This window comes from Armigeres subalbatus, chromosome 1, assembly GCF_024139115.2.
Source record: "Armigeres subalbatus isolate Guangzhou_Male chromosome 1, GZ_Asu_2, whole genome shotgun sequence".
Taxonomy (NCBI): domain Eukaryota; kingdom Metazoa; phylum Arthropoda; class Insecta; order Diptera; family Culicidae; genus Armigeres; species Armigeres subalbatus.
The window spans coordinates 215,576,486-215,591,033 of record NC_085139.1 but is presented as its reverse complement, the minus strand read 5'-3'; the positions used below and the strand labels follow the sequence as shown (position 1 = coordinate 215,591,033).

At 40.4% G+C, this 14,548-nt stretch overlaps 1 protein-coding gene across 4 annotated transcripts in view; it reads right to left on the bottom strand.

The window, feature by feature from the left end:
• Positions 1 to 14,548, bottom strand: part of LOC134205763 (uncharacterized) — a 474,885-nt gene that overhangs the window by 386,833 nt on the left and 73,504 nt on the right. For all 4 annotated transcript variants that reach the window (XM_062681331.1, XM_062681332.1, XM_062681333.1 and 1 more), the window contains exon 3: positions 6,863 to 6,924. The gene's annotated coding sequence lies outside the window, so the exon portion shown is untranslated. The remainder of the gene's footprint in view (positions 1 to 6,862; positions 6,925 to 14,548) is intronic.

Below are 14,548 nucleotides of genomic sequence, written 5' to 3'. Positions count from 1 at the left end.
AAGCCCATCGTGCGAAACCTGGGCTGTCAACGGCGTTCGGTGGTCATCCTATGGAGGAAGTCAGAGTAGACACGACAAAGAAGTTTGACAGTTTATTGATAATAAATTATTATTTCTTCACGTGAGTTGCGTCGAACTTTGCGTATACTCCGGCAGACACATAGGAATCAGTGTATCTATTGTATTGTCACAAAAGATACATTCTAATGCAATGACGGACATAGAAAACTTTCAGTTAATAATCAAATAAATGCTTAAAGATTACTAAGTTGAAAAGCAGGCCAAGTTCAAGTTGGAATGTAGTGCTATGGAAGAAGAAGCTTGCGATGCACTTACGAGATTGACTGATTCACCGAAACCGATTGCTAAACTGTCGGAGTCGGTTTTTACGTGGAGGATATGGGCCGCGTAAATTAAAATAACGTAAGAAAAGGGATAAATCCCAAAATATGTCTAAGCGAACCGCGGAAATCCCTAAATCCAAGTGAAAAAAAAATCACATAAAAAGCGATTCGTGTAAAAAAACCGCGTAAAAAACGACTTTAGTGTACATCGGGTATGAAGCGTTGACTCTTCCTTGATCGAATGGTCCAAGAAAATTAAAAATCCAGCCAGAAACGGCTGAGATATTAACAATAAAAGTCTATCATATTTTCGTGACGTTTTTGAATTTTTTGCAATCGTAAAGTGTACCCCAATATAGAAAAGACAGACGTAGTTCTACGTCAAAAGTCTAGCTCACTTTTTTAGCACTTAGACTTCATCTATTCCCCAAGAAACACAAGTTCAACAAATCTGCTTGCAGTAACCACATTGTGACTGAATCCGGTCATATATAAGTTACTGTGATTGATGTGCAATATGTGTGCTTCTCAGGTCGCTCGCAACAGATTGCATTCGACGCAGAATCTTGTCCCATTGTTTCCTATAGAAACTTGGCCGGATCGTACAATTGGGTCAAAAGTTATGGCGAAAATACTAATTTTAAAACTAAAAATAAAATGCCATTTTTTGCTCTTATGCTCATCCGATTTGTTTGCAACAAATTGCGTTTGGCGAGATTTTTTTTTATGCATATAAACAAATATGAAAAATAAGACCAATCCACATATTGGTGTTATTTGAGACTTTTCCAAACGAACGAGAAAGGCACCATCACCGCTAGGTGGATTAATCTGGGTTTTTTTTTGAGAATCACTCCTGATTTTTTTTAATGGATCATTAGAAAATTACTTCAAGAGATATTTTGGAAAATGCATTATACATTATTGGCATTGTAAATAAATTCCGGAAAAAATCTTTCAACAAAATTTCCGGAGAATTCCTACAGGATTTTCGAATTTTGAAGGAGTTCCTGGAGGAATTTCTTTAAAAAATCGAAAAAAAATGAATTCTGTGGATTTTCAAAGGAATGTCTTAAGGAATTTCAAAAGACATTTCTCGGGTACTTTTTCAAAAGGACGTATGTGATTTTGTAAACAAAGATTCAAACGACGATTTGTCCAATCTGATGGTACTCCCACGCAAACCAACATCACCAACAGGTAACCGAAGTCTCCCTCTATCTGTCTATGGTGATGGTTGGCGTGGGAGGGCTCTCAGATCGGACAAATCGACGTTTGAATCTTTGTTTACAAAATCACATACGTCCTTTTGAATAAGTACCCGAGATTTCTTGATTATGTCTGAAGTATTTCCGGACGATTTTCTGCCCTGCCCTTTGGTTCAGAAAGGGTAAGGGCGCGTTCTGCCAACTTGGTCGAGGCAGATTTCAAGTGTGAACAAGTTACTACATGGATGTTCTAAAGTGCCTGAATGATATGTGTAGCTTTTTTACCATTTCATTTATTTGGAAGGCTCAGTCGTGTGTGACACTTTGCGGAGCCGCAATTCTTAAGTATGATATATTTACAATGTGTATATCATCTTATCATTAACAGTTAGTTGGACGGGGACGGGGTAGGGATTTAGGTTTAGGTTATTTCAGCTGCTCATCCGGGTTATTGACGTCGTGACTGGTGTGGCGTAGCGTCATGCTCGAATTATGGTTCGTATGATTCAATTCATCAGGGAGCATCTTCCAGATGGCCATAGCTTCGTGGTACACGGAACAATAAGACAAAGACAAGAAAAAAAAACTGAGGGAGAAAAAAAATAGGGGTATTAGACTTTAATGTCAGATTAGCAAAGAAAGGCATAGATGGCCTGCATATAAACCACATCGTGATCCCCCAAAACACCTCTTACTTCCCTGTAGGGTTGTTTACCTCGGGCCACAAGGGTATCCAATAGTTGTAATCTTGACGCGTCATTTTCCGTGCAATACCAAACTACGTGATCGATGTCATCGTAACCGGCTCCACACCTACATAGGTTTCTATCGACCAGATTTATTCTATAGAGATGTGCGTTTAGTGAATAGTGATTGAACATAAGCCTCGACATCGATATGTGTGGCTTGTGAGGAGCTCTTGAAGATGTGATGTTGGATCAGTATTTTGATGTTAATCAAACATTTTAATGCAATTTTTTATAATTCACAGTTTTGTCTTTCTCGTATACTAAGTATTTTTAATAACACTACATTATTCCGTTACGTATTCAACACTTGAGTTTTAACTAAAAAACACAATGTCAGTTTTGATCACAAACACAATGTCGGTAGTAATTACAAACATATACTTATCAGTATTTTCACTTGATTCGCGATCCCAATTAAAAACTCCGATATAATAATGTTCATAATTTTTCACGTGTAGTAAGATTCACGCAAAAAAAATGCGTTCCCGAATTCGTGAACCAGCAAAAATACACCGTGATTTAATTCATGGATTCGGGAACACCCGTCACGTTTTCCAGAACGTTCCAGAAAACGTGACTGTATTCCCGAATCCGTGACTTTTGTTCACGAAAAAATACACCGTGAACTCGTTAGTTCACGAATTCATGAACGCTTTTTTGTGTGTGTTGTTTTGTTTAAAATTATAAAACCTAATAATGATCCGGATCCATAATTCGCATCCACATAATGCAAAAAAAAAAAACGAATAAAAAAATCCGCGGGAAAATTAACTTTGTTTATTATTTTTAAGTCAAATATTGTTGCCCAAATGCCATAGGAAGAATCTAGCTGAATTTTACAAAAGGACAGCAGTAATAGACAGTTTTGGACCTGCTCACCATTTTCAAAAGTATGCCCCTCACCAAAAACAACGTAAAAATATAGGCAAATTCATTTGAAAATTAGCGTTCGCTTCGACATCTGGTAGTCATATTGAAAACTATGAAAAACGTGATGGGTGTAAAAATATTCGAACATTTTCCCATTTTCTGATCAAAATACAATTTTTGGGAGATCAGAAATTATGGAAATTGAAGATAAATTATTTTTTCTTTGTAATCCACAACAATATGGTTATTCAATAAAAATGTGAAAAAAGTGTCAATCCGGACCAAAGGTTATGAACTCCCGGAATCGTTAATTTCGATCGAAATCACACAGGATTGGTCAGAGTAGAAAAATAAGCGTTAGAAAAACCCATTGCCAATGGAAAATGAGGGTGTGTTGAATAAATATTGAGATAATTTTGATGATCAAAAATTCAAACTAGAATGTAAACAAGCCGGTTCCACTCAATCTAACGCAGCGCACACTGGGATAGATTCTTATTACATTTTCCTATTCATAGCTTAAAATTTTCAGCAGGCCTCAGTAAAAATTTATAAAGCCAATTTTTTAACTGCAATCAACAGATTTCATATTGATTAAAACTGTTCACCATTCTGAAAAGTATTACAGATTCAAAGTGCCATCCTCCATTTCAATTAACATCTTAAAGAAAGTTTCCAAGCAAATTTTCGACCAAATTCATGAAGATTTATTGAATATGTAAAAATTTCCAAAATGGTCATTCCAACAGATCTAAGCAATATAAAAGCTGCTGATTGCAGTACAAAACTCGACTTTTTCTAAATTTTTACTGATGTATGTATGTTGTAAATGTATTACGTAGTGAGATTTAGTGAAGCAATTTATATGTATAAAATTTGGAATAGAGTTGGAAAGGCTTTATTCAGCGGCGCAGCCGAATTTTTCATGAAATAAAAATTGTAATTATTAAAAACTCATTTCGAAATTCCGTTTAATTTCGTTAAAAGTATGATTTTTTTGTCAATATTTTTGTAATTTAACGATACGAAACGAAATCAGAAAATCAGATTTCGCCATACTCAAATTCCGCGGAATTCCGCGAAATTTCGTTTCGAATGCTCCAAAACGAAATTTTTCGAAATACCGCATATGCTTAGCCTGATGTTGCATTATCTGATTTTCCTCAGTCTCTGGTGCTTGGCTTCCCGGGGGAACTTATATTGAGCGTCCTTTGGAATGAATCTGTGCCCGAGATAAGGGAGTCAATTAAGGCAACATTCGTTTGAACACGGCACAGTTGAATTCAGTGGCAACTCTGGAGTCGACTTGGGGAGTCTGGTGGCGCTCCTACGCGGACCAGCACTATCAACGGGTAGCAATGACCCTCGTGCGTGTTGATGGTGTTGGATTGCGTGGAAAAGCTGTTGGATTCATCAACTAAAAATTCATGCTTGTGGCCCAGTACATCATGAAAATGAAATGAAGTATTTCCGGAGGATTTGCTGGAAAAATCTCTGGAGGAAATTTCGTAAGATTTTTCAGAGAATGTTGCAAATTATTTCCGCAGTTCTTTTGAACATTTCGTTTGGAATTCGTTCAAAAATCCCTACACAAATTATTTATATTTGGTCCTGGAATTGTAGAAAGAATTCATGAAGAAAATTCCAGAGGAATTGCTGGAGGAATTCCGAAGGAATGGAATTTCCAATGATATTCGAAATAATTCCTGAAATAAGAGTTACTAGAATCATTCTTGAAAATTTTCGGAGGTCTTTCTGGTGCCCCATCATTTCCAGAACTCTGCCGCCGCCAGTGATTTCGAGTGACATCTCTTTCGATTCCGATTGAAATCTTCCGATGATTCGGATGACTTCACATGAAATTGGAAGGGATTCCACTCGGAAACGAAGAAAGAAATCTCGGAATGGGAAATGATTCCCCTTAGAATCGAAAATGATTCCACTCGGAATAGGAAATAATTCCACTCAGAATTGGAATAGATTTTACTAGGGAGACTCCACCCAGAATCGGAAGCGGTTCCATTCGAAAACGGAAATGATTCCACACGGAATCGGGAGAATCCAGATGGAATTGAATAATTAAACTAGGAATCAGAAGAGATTCCACTTCAAATTTGAAGATTCCTCTTGGCATCGTAAGAGATTCCACTCGGAATCAAAAGAATTTCCACTTGGACTGGGAAGATTCTACTCGGAATCGATAGATTCCAGTCGGCTCCGAAAGATTCCACTCCCAATCGGGAGATTCCACTTGGAATCGCCATTTTCGAGAACGCACGGTCCTCTTCGGATGCACGTTCCAGGTAATGCACAACCAAATCCGCATCAGATAGATGCACAAGCAGGTGCAGATATTCCTGTTTAGGCCGGGTAGCGACGAGACTCAGCAGATATACGTAATGAACAAAGGGACTTTCGGATCCACGTGCTCGCACTGCTAAATGAAGAAACGATCCAGAGAGCCAGCGAAGTGAGATATGTTCGATTGCGTTTTCGAATCAGGAACTGGGAGTCTAACGTCAATACGTTCCTACGCTTTCGCAAAGATACAGCTGTAGAATACGAACGTGTGCTAGGCGTAGTGGAAAAATGCTTATCCTAGACAGCGTTCCAGTGGTATGATGAAGTGGTGGTACTGTATGCACGGATGTCGCATTCGACGCCCAAAACCGCAACCCATCTGTCAGTAAGTGGTATCTTGTATAGATGCAGAGGTGGCACTATCGTGGATTCGATCCGATCACCGTCGCTACAAACAGTTTTTTTTGGTTTCTGTACCGGAGAGATCCTGAGCATGACGAGACTAGCAGACCACTAATGCGTACCGACGAGGCTGAACGTTGTAGACTTGATGACGGAGTGGGATCCAGAGCTAAATCCAAGTAATCCGTACGAGACCCGCAGTTTCTGTACGGCTGGGAGACAAACTGACGCCGTTGGTCGTCGAGAATGAATTGACTTGGATGGGAGGGCGTGTCGAGCTAGAGGAGCTCTTGCCATTCGTTCAACAATTTCCGGTCAACGTGACGAATCTGCGAGGAGCTAACAAGTGAATGGTAGAGACTGTACAAGGCATCAGAGTTAATTGTGTAGATCAGCTGACGAACACAAGGACGAGATGGACGTTGTCACGCATCATGTAGAAGCGCTCGATACGTGCCGTCAAGAAGGCAGCGTTGTACGATGGAAGGCGGTTGACGGACAAGATTCGGCACACGGCAATCGTTGAGAAGTAGGACATCGTTGACTCCCATCTCCTGACCAACGTATCGCAACAGACCTACGAGGCGGAAGAATTCACCCTGAACCACTTTTTGGTGGCTATCCTGAACGCTTTGAAGCAGTCCAGCAAGCTTGAACTGGGGTAGCTAATTTTGCTGAACCAGAGAGGATTCGGCGAGTCAAGACCACTGTAAACAAGAGATTTGGTGTTCGTCGCGTTGATGTCATCTGGAAATGTTAAGCTTTAATTTACATTAAACGTTTAAAGATATAGGAGAACGGTTCGGCACTTCATTCCATCGCCTATTTCCATCCCACCAAAAACAAAGCAATGAAAAGGAATTTGGTTTGTTTCTTATTTTTGTGAATTTTTTCACCAGCGAGCACACGTGTCAACAAAAATAAACTTCCACAACTTTCCTCAATAAAAAAATATTTTGCTTGTTTGTGTTATTTTCATGATTTTTACCTGATATAATTTATGATAGCGTTGGTTCTCCTAAATACAATCCATAGTGTTTACTGATGGTCCTAAAATGAGAAAGAAAAAGAAAAACATGTCAATCCATAAAACATATGACGCAAATTCAAGGAATCAAAAATAAGCATTTTAAATAATCATTGTTGTCTGTTTATGACTGAATCGATACTCTACATCGATTAGGTCTACATATACTCACAAAACTCATAACAACGAAGAACTCTCGCTTACAATTATTGCTAATGAGAAAAATCAAACCCAGCAACAAGTCTAATAGTCCATCATCATGCCACATCGGAAAGAGAAGACTCAGTTAACCCTTTCACACTGGATCCAATCGAGTGTACCTCTCCGAGCCGAGTTGATAAGTTGCTTAATTGGGAACCATCACACGGCAAGTCAGCATCGGACTGCAACAGGAGAAAGGGTACACGCCGCTCCGACCTCTCGGAAGCCAAACGTTTTCACTGATGCCAAACGGACGGTAATTGTTGCTGATAATCCACAGCCCAACAGTTGCGATGCTCAATCCATCATCCACTGGCTATGTGTTAGGGGTGTTAGGATGGCGCGCTTAGAATTTATAATCGTTTCCTATTAAAACTAGCTTTTCTGAGAAAATCACGGTAAGTGCCTGATAAAATAAGTTTTCTTCGATCAGCTAGAATGTGAAAATAAATTGAGAGAAAAACAATATTGCACACTACGAAATCACAAGTTGACCAGATAACTAAAGTGGTCCATTAAATTTTGTATTGTTTTAACTATTTATGTCTACGATAGTTTTATTACGTTCTACATTTAATTTTCAAGTGGTTTTTTTCTTTAAAGTTTTCTAAACGCTTTTAAAATTGTATTAAGTTTCAAGTTCTGTGTTACTCAATTGCTCACAAAAGAGTTGTTTTATTGTTGTTGTACATTTATATCTTCGACCGGTCTACCGATGAAAATCATTTTCCAGCAAACCCAATGAGCGATCATTCCACAGAATCAGTTCGGATCGGTTCTCATTTGCCAGCCGGCTGAACACGCGCGCGCTCCCGACCGCCTAACTTTCTGATACACAGTTTATCGGACCACAATGCTGCCGCACATCACACAGCGCACGACGCGGCTTTCCTCCATCCGCTGGCTGGTCCGAGCTGGCAGCGAAGCGCCTCCATCCCAGCCAGAAATAAAAGGCACTTCGCATCCGATCCAAACCGGGGCGGTGGTGAAGAAGCACCCATTGGCAAAAGGGGCAGTCGTGGGAGAATTGCTCTTTTGTTTTTCAATCGAATCACAGTGAACCGCACCGTTGAAAAGCGGATTGGAAAAGCCAACCCGGCTGGCCGGACCCCTTTCCGTCGGCACCATGTGCGATGGGCATTTATCCGCGTGGGCCACTGACTGACTGGCTGCTTCTGGCAGCAACCATTCAACGGGTTTGTTTTGGTCAATGGATGGATGATTGGTGGTGCTCTGATAACGGACGAGAAGAAAAACAGAAGTTCTTGGGAAATTAGGTACCGTTCAATGGGAAGGCCAAAGACTTGTGCCAATGTGGGTCAGTGGTGGGAAGTTTGTGGTAAACAAATAATTAACACGTTTGAGTGGAGTGCATTTGATATAATTAATCGATGCCAATGCCGATGATTGTATGATTTTTTTTCTCGCATCATGTGATATCAACATTTGTAACAGACTTCAAACACCCATAACTGAAGCCGGCAGTTTAGTTAGCAAATAACTTTATGATGATAATTGCTTCCATTTTTTGTATATAGCGCTCGTTTAGACAAACAAACGATTGGATCCTAATTGGAATTTTTTGAAGTCTCCATAGGAATGTCTACTTTGCCAACAGCGGCTTATGCTTTTCTTCGAATTCGTCCGTGACCAGAAGAATATAGTTAGCATACACCAAGATATAGATTCCGGTCGAAAGATCCACAAAACTTCCTTTATTGTCACGAAAAAGAGCAATAACTGAATCTTGGGGGACCCCGGTCCGGTGTCATCCTTCACGATGTTGGTCTCGGAAGGAGCGATTAAGAAATACCTTTTATAGTTTTTTATGGAGTGAAGAAGATTCCCGGAAATACCCAAAAACTATTGTTTTTTTTCTGGACGCCCGCAGTCCAGGTCCTATATCCAAAGACACTAGAATTTGGCCTATCGGAATAAAACGCATATTGCCATCAATCGCCAGTTAATTAATCGCTCAATCACTTTTGCGCCGCCATTCGTGGGTGCGATCGGGCGGTAGCATCCAACCTCGTTGGAGGGATGGGGATAATGATACTGGACTTCCATTCCTCGGGGAGTGTGCCACTTATCCATTATTTAGTGATGTGTTCGAGAAAACCCACTTTACCGCTGGTTGGCCGATTCTTGAGGGTACCATACCGTCCGAACCTGCAGCCTTTCTCAGCGTAAAGTCTAGCTCGTTAGGTCCGAACACAAAATAATGTTTGTAATATTTTACATTTTATTCATGTTTTCTTCCGAATTTCCTGGTTAGATGGCAATGGTATGAATTATCTAACTACACGTATTGTAAATTATATGAAAAACTTTGTACTTAAGCCCTAGTAAACAAAAAGTAAAACAGGTAGAATTGATGAAGCGACCTATTGGAATGTTCATCGCGAAATAACCAAACAAACGGGCTCTCACTAATTGTCAAAGTAGATAAACACGAAAAAAAATAGCTGATTCGATCTGTCTCAAAAAACGCCTTATTATTGCGGATCTATTCAAAATTTTCCATTTTGCGGATTCCGCAAAGTTCTACCGCAGCTGTCAAAGTTCTACCGCCAGCCTGCAAATCTTCAATACACTGAAACAAAAATCTGGTAATTGGCGTTGTCATCGTAGAATGCCATGCCAAATAGCAGAGAAAAGGTATGAAGTGACAGCTGCGGTAGTTTGAAAATTGAACCGCGTTTGAGATAGGTCGCAAAATTATTTTCTTCTGCTGCTCCCGTCAAATTTTTTTTAGCACTTTTTTTTTGTTAAAATGTTTAAAAACCGGTTTTCGTCAACACAATTTGGAATTAGTAGTGGTGAAGTTTCCTAGCGTAGGTAAGGTTGATTTTCTTAATAACGAGCGTCGCTACATCACGAATATTGATCGTTTTAGCAATTAGATTTTTTTTGTGAAAAGTGCAATGTCCAGAGAAATACCATAAATTAACGTTTGCGGCTGATTAACACTCGATTAACAAATAAACAAATTGCATTGATTTTTAAGTGTCACAACTCCCGTGTTCTTTCCCGTCATTTCCGGAGATCTATCAGTTGTAAGGCCCTTAGTTTTCAAAGAAGAGTTCAAGCTCCTTCATACAGGTCTTAACAGCTTTCCTCTGGTCTATACCTGGTCGTTTCCTTCAATGCTGCTAATTCCTCTCCTTCAAAGCTGCTATTGCTCTGTAATTTGGAGATGATCATCAATTGCCTTTATGAAGACAGCTACCTGTGCCTTATTTTTTACATTCAGTATTTTAATCGATTGTAAGCAGGTAGATTCAGAACTAGGTGGCTTTTTCACGTAACGTAGTTTTCAAGTCTTCTATGAGAACTCAAAATATTCGCCGTGCTTTACGACAAATTAATACCTACTACTGAAAAATTTTTTTGAGCATTTTTTTTTGTTTGTTTTCAATACAGCATGCATGAAATAGCAAACAACATATTTCTAGTAATATTGTTGTTCATTTTATAATCATTACGAGGTATACTGCCGTGAATCGCATATTTGTCCCATATGAATAGAAAACCCAACAAAGATGGGACAGATATGCGATTCACGACAGTATAGAGAATAAAAACCACAATTTTCAAGAAAACTTTGATTGCAGCGTTCTCGTTAAAACGCAAATATGCGCAAGCAAATCACTCACTAAAAGGTTATACTAGAGTTATATTTCAATCCCCTATGCACAGATGAGGAGACATTTGGGGACATTAGGTTTGCGGGACCATTTTATGGCGAAGAATTGTGATAATTAAAGTTTATCTTCTACAACTATTTGATAAAAATCTTCGCGTGCAAAACAAACCAAACTATCGAAAAGCTAAGGTTTTAAGCTTTGAAATGGTATATAAAACCTTATATTTGGAGAAAAATTTACTTCATAACATAAAAATCAATGTAAGGAAAGATTTTTTATTTTCATCCGCTTTTTTCACTTACCCAGCCCATATCTTTTAACTGGAGAAACATAGCGCTTCAATATTTTCCGATTCTCTTATCTAGGGTATATACTAAATTAGACAAATTTGAGATAGTAAATTTTCCGATTAATGACCACCCTTTTCCCCATAGTGCGCTATAGCTCAGCAAATTTCAGAACTGAACTTCGGCAGAAAATTTATTTTATTACAGATTCTCAGCAAAATACTTATGCTGCGTTTTGACAGGCCAAGTGAGTTGAACAACTCAGTTGATTTCAATTTACTTGAAAAAAGTTGAACATGAACATGTTCAACTTTTTTTTCGTTCAAGTAAATTGAATGAAAATGTTTAGACGTTCAATTCTGGCTAAAGTTCAATTCTGGCTAAATTCAAGCGACTTGTTCAATTCACTTGCCTTGTCCAAGCATTACTGTATCTCTGCAAACGAAACGTCACTTTTACTGAGATTTCGCCAAAAATCATGTTTGCTGAAACTCGGCGGTGCCCACCTCGGAAAAATAAACAAAAAATGCTGAGATCTCGTCGAAAAAAAAACATTCGTATTGACAAAATCTGATTAACCACAAAACTGGCCAAACCACTCCGTGCATGCCCAGGTTTAATTAGTAATAACCTACATTATTAGGATCTTCTCGAGCCAAATAGAAAAGCTTTCGAGTCGATTATGAAGATTTTTTTCCACACTCACCGTGGGCCACAAAAAATCAAGCCAAGTCTCTTAAAGATGGCTGGAGAGATATTCGATTCACCATTGGTAGCACCGCCACCGCTTCACTTGGCACGTTGCCCCCGAATCAGAGAAACGACTGGTATGACGGCGAATGTGAGCAGTTATTGGAAGAGAAGAACGCAGCATGAACGAGATTGCTGCAACACCACACGAGGCACGATATAAACAGGCGCGGAACAGACAAAACTCGATTTTCCGGAGGAAAAAACGCCAGCAGGAAGATCGAGACCATGAAGAGACGGAGCAACTGTACCGCCCTAATAAAGCACGAACGTTCTATGAGAAGTTGAACCGTTCACGCAAGGGCCACGTGTCACAGCATGATATGTGTAAGGACATAAACAGGAACCTTCTTATGGAACGTACACACGGTCAAGCAGTTCGACCAACATTGACTCCACCTCCCGTTTATTCAAACATTCATCAATTTTTATCAACACCGACACGAACAATCAATTTATTCGACCAACAATATCACACACGAACGACCGAAGCATCAACTCGAGCACCAACCATCACAAAATATATGGGGGTTTGTGCAACTTCACTACAAATGCTCAAACATGTTCGGCGAACCTTGACTCCACCCCCGACAACTCAAACCAAAATCAAACCGTTTTAATTTTTCCCAACCGAGCCGCCAACTGTCAAATGGTTGTTCGAACAACTTCACACACGTTCCAACAAAGCAGCAACCGAAGCGTTTTCTTGGGGGTGGAGTCAATGTTCGTCGAACTGCTTGACTGGTGTGTACGTAGCATTACGAACAAGCGTGAGGTGATCCAAAGGTGGCGGCAACACTACGAAGAACACCTGAATGGCAATGTGGCAGAAGACGATGGCGGTGTGGTTATGGACCTGGGAGAACGCGCGCAGGACATCATTTTACTGGCTCCGGATCTCCAGGAAATCCAGGAGGAGATTGGCCGGCTGAAGAACAACAAAGCCCCTGAGGTTGACCAACCACCAGGTGAACTAATTAAACACGGTGGTGAGGCACTGGCTAGGGCGCTGCACTGGGTAATTACCAAGATTTGGGAGGATAAGGTTCTGCCGCAGAAGTGGATGGAAGGTGTCGTGTGTCCTATCTACAAAAAGGGCGATAAGCTGGATTCTAGCAACTACTGCTCAATCACATTGCTGAACACGGCCTACAAGATACTCTCTCAAAGTTTATGCCGCCGACTAGCACCAACTACTAGAGTTCGTAGGGCAGTACCAAGCGGGATTTATGGGTGAACGCTCTACCACAGATCAGGTGTTCGCCGTACGTCAGAATCAGGTATTGCAGAAATGGCGCGAATACTATGTGCCCACACATCATCTATCCATCGACTTCAAAGCCGCATATGATTCAATTGATCGGGACCAGCTATGGCAGCTATTGGACGAAAACATATTTCTGGATAAACTGACTCGGTTGATCGATGGATCGGGTGATGTGCGTAGCTCGAATTTCAGAGGCATTCTCAAGTCCCTTCAAAACTCGCAGAGGGTTACGGCAAGGTGATGGTCTTTCGTGTCTGCTATTCAACATCGCTTTGGAAGGGGTAATACGAAGAGCAGGGATTAACACGAGTGGTACAATTTTCAAAAAGTCCGTTCAGCTATTTGGCTTCGCCGACGACATAAATATTATGGCACGTAACTTTGAGAAGATGGAGGAAGCCTACATCAGACTGAAGAGGGAAGCCAAGCGGATCGGACTAGTCATCAACACGTCGAAGACGAAGTACATGATAGGTAGAGGTTCAAGAGAAGATAATGTGAGCCAACCACCACGAATTTGCATCGGTGGTAACGAAATCGAGGTGGTAGACAAATTTGGTTACTTGGACTCAGGGATTGAACTTATCATTTCATTATCATTTAGTATTCAGCCAATAGCTCATTCCAGAGGCGGAATCCCGAAAAGTGTTGTATGGCAGACTTCTAGCGCTGATTCCCCTCTACAACTTTGTCTAAGGGTACATTGCTCTATATCTAATATTAACAGCGTGAAACGCTAGGATCACTCAATATACTAAATGATAATAAGTGTTATTATCATTTAGTATATAAGATGATACTAGCGTTTCCCGCGCTGCATATTAGACATAAAGCAATGTACCCTTAGACAAAGTTGTAGAGGAGAATCAGCGCTAGAAGTCCACCATACAACACTTTTCGGGATTCCGCCTCTGGAATGAGCTATTGGCTGAATACTAAATGATAATGAAATGATAAGTTCAATCCCTGCTGGACTCACTGGTGACTGCCGAAAATGGTACCAGCAGAGAAATACGCGTCTTCGAATGAGTGGCTGGGAATCGTACGTACTTTGGACTGCCGTACCAAATTGACAATCTACAAAACGCTCATTAGACCGGTAGTCTTCTATGGACACAAGACCTGGACGACGCTCGTAGAGGACCAACGCGCACTTGGAGTTTTCGAAAGAAAAGTGCTGCGTACCATCTATGGTGAAGTGCAGATGGCGAGCGGTACGTGGAGGAGGCGAATGAATCACGAGTTGCATGAACTGTAACAGTAACCCGGTGAAAATGGTTCTCGACAACGATCCGACGGGAACAAGATGGCGAGATGCGCAGCAGGCAAGGTGGATTGATTAGGTGGAAGATGACTTGCGTACCCTCCGTAGACTGCGTATTTGACAACGTGTAGTCATCGACCGAACCGTGGTGCACAGGCCACTAGTCTGAATAAATAAAAAATAATGTCATAATTCTACTTGTTTTGCAAAATGCTGAAGTTTGATACCCAT